Raw genomic sequence first — 3,208 nt, 5'->3', positions numbered from 1 at the left:
CTCCTGGCTTCTTTGTTTCATTCAGCAGAGAGCTTTTACGCCGTTTCTGGGGGACAGTCAGGGCTGCCAGCTGTGCTGAGGCCAGAGCTTGGGGCCAGGGCTGCAGTTCCAGGGGTCAGTGCTTGGGTGGAACCAGCACGGAGCCCAAAGCCAAGGCCAGTGTCCAGCGTGGGCCTGCAGGTGCCCAGGTGCAGCTGTCCTAACAGTTCTGTGGGGTTTTCCTACTGAATGGAAGCTAATTCTCCTAGGCCACTGGCCAGGCTGTGGTGAGGGAGGGTCAGGGACCAGGATGGGTGTGTGGGTGACATCCCGTGCGTGGCACTGCCCTGCCCCTGCTCTGCAGGTACCAGGTGTAGGTCTGTCCCTGAGAAATGGGTAAAAACCCCAACCAGCACCGGCTGTGGGGTGCAGGGGGCCCAGGAGGAGGCCAGTGGTGCGTTTGTGGTGCCCTGGGCTGACCCAGTAAGCAGCTGTGTCTCCTGATCACCGGAAGAGGCAGAAGAGCCCTCTGAGCACCAGGCAGGGACGGAATTCCTGCTCTTGGCAGCGCTGTGGCTCGTCTGAGCAGGAGCTCAGAGGGCTGAGTGCCCTGCTCGGTGTCTGGGCTGTGCCGGGAGCTGTGCCGGGGTCAGGGACCCTGGTGGGGAAGTCACCGCAGCTGCTGAGGTGCCAGGCTGAGAACGGCGACGTTCCCACGTGGTGACATTCCCCCCAAAACATCTTCCTGGATCTATGGGAACACCAAACCTTCAGGTTCTCCCACGGACTCCTGTTTGGTTGCCCGGTCTCTCTGCCTGCTCCGCAACCACCACCTCGAGCCCATTTTAGCTCCCGACCTCTCCAGAAAATCTTCCCTGTTGCTCCCTCCTGGCGCTGCCACTGCCCCTCCTGTGAGCGCTGGCCGGTTGTTGTGGTCAGCACAGGCCCCTCCGTCCCTGAGCTGCTGCACGTTCACTCCCCTGCCGCGCCCACGTGGCTGCGGGCGTGGAACCAGTCCACGCCACAGAGCTAAATCAGCACCCAGAGGCCTCGGCCCGAGCGCACCTCCTGCCCCGTCATCCCGCGGGAGGAGGGTGGGATTCCCGTTTCTGGGCTGGTTTTCATCTTTCCTGGGCCTGCACACACAGAGACGAGCGGTGTTCGGTCGCGCTGGCGGCGGGCACAGCCCCGGGCAGGGAGAGGCCGCTCGGGCTCGGGGCTGAGCGCAGAGCCGGGGATGAGCTGCCCGGCGCTCCCCGCTGAGCCCGGCCCGGCGGCCAGCTGGCGGGACAGCCCGAGCCCGGGCAAAGCCCCGCTCCCGGCCTCGCCCCAGCCCTGCCGAGGGTCAGCGCGGGGCCCGGACCCCGCCAGGACCCTGCCGGCCCCACTGCCCAGCTGCACGGGGCTGCACTGCCACATGTCACCGGCGCTGAACTGCGACCCCGCCTGAAAGGAGCCGCGGCTGGCGCCGGGGGACACGGGAGGAGCAGATGGCCGGGGAGCCGCGGGGCCCGGGGCTGGACAGCCCTCGAGGGGCAGCTCGGCCCCACGGGCACACCCAGGGGCTGGAGGGGACGAGTGGGCGCCAGCCTCGGGCAGTGAGCGGCAGACGTTCGAAGTCCTGCAAAAAAATGAAGCGGTTGCTTTGTGGTTTTTGGTGGTTGAGGTTTTTTAAACATTCTTTTTAGTTTGTTTTTATTCACCTGCAGTTGCACTGCGGCAGAGCCGTGCTGCTCCACAGCAGCTCCTGCGGAGCGGGTGGGGACAGTGTCACACGCCCGGGCGCCCCCGGAGCCTCCTGGGACAGGGGCTGGCGGCTCCTGTGGCTGCCGAGGCTCCCGGACATGGAAGGGCTGGGGACAGCTGCCACCAGAGCCACTCCGGGCTGACGGGGCTGCAGCTCCACCGCGGCGTCCTGGTGTGGCCACAGCACTGTCCAGGCTCGTGTCTGTGCCTCGTGTCCGGCTCAAGGGGTGCCCTGCCCTGCCTGAGGGCTGGAGACACCCCCGCCGCCCCGCCGCCCCCCGCCCACGCTGCTTCCATTCTCCTTCCCGCGGCGGTGACCCAGGGGCAGATGGTCACTGACCCGGGGGCGGAGGGTCACTGTCCTGGGGAGCCCCGGGGGCTCCCCCAGTGCGGCGGCCGCGGCCCGGCAGGGTTTGGGTCCCCGGGGCCGCCGGGGCGGGTACCGCTCGATGTCCTCAGCGCTCCATCCGCCACCGCGGGAGCGGCGGCTGTGGGGAGCAGAGAGGCGAAAATCCCCCCAGGGCACAGCAGCCCCACGGGCCCGGGCAAGGGACCACGGGGTGGCGATGTGGGGCCCTGGTGGCTTTGGGAGCAGGAGCATCCTGCGGCTGGCGGGGGCCACATCCTGCTCTAGTCCTGTTCTCCACAGCCACGGGATGCCAGCAGGCGATGGGGACACCCTGGGCAGTTTGGGGTGGTTTTGTTGATTTGAGGAGTCGGGGTGAAGCTCTTTGTGACCGTAATGCAGCCACAGCGACACTGAGCAGCATGGCCGGGCACAGGCTCGAGGGTGACGGGGCCGGGTCCTGGGGTGGCACCGCGGGGGTCCGGATGGGGCTGCCCTGGGTGCAGGGACAGCACCGGGGACACCCGGCACGGCGGTGGCAGAGGAGGGAACGGCTGCTGTGACCTGCGGGACACCGGGCACGGGGTGGCAGGGGCGCGGCACGGGGAGGGGATGCGGCACTGGAGCACCCCCCGGTCCGTGCGGGCTGGTGGAGCAGAGCTGAGGACAGGGGCAGGGAGCACCTCAGGGAATGGGGACAGGAGGAGAGGGAACGGCTCCAAGCTGGGCCAGGGGAGGCTCAGGGTGGATACCGGGAAAATTCCTTCATGGAAAGGGCTGTCCAGCCCCTGGCACAGCTGCCCAGAGCAGTGGTGGAGTCCCCGCCCCTGGAGGGGTTGAAAAACCGCACGTGGGGACATGGGGCAGTGGTGGCCTGGGCAGTGCTGGGGGAATGGTTGGACTCCATGGACTTAGAAGGCTTTTCCAGCTTAAAAGGTTTTGTGATTCTTTCATTCTCTCTGGGGGCTCCCAGGCCCAGCCACGATCGCCCTGTTCCCCTCCATTTTCTGGATTCATGGGCCCAGTTTCGCTCCCTCTCTGACTTAACAGCCGAACGCGAGCACTGCACCCCATCCTCAGCCCCATCCCCATCCCATCCCATCCCATCCCATCCCATCTCCATCCCATCTCCATCCC

This window comes from Corvus hawaiiensis, chromosome Z (genome assembly GCF_020740725.1).
Source record: "Corvus hawaiiensis isolate bCorHaw1 chromosome Z, bCorHaw1.pri.cur, whole genome shotgun sequence".
Taxonomy (NCBI): Eukaryota; Metazoa; Chordata; class Aves; order Passeriformes; family Corvidae; genus Corvus; species Corvus hawaiiensis.
Note: the sequence above shows the minus strand (reverse complement) of the source record.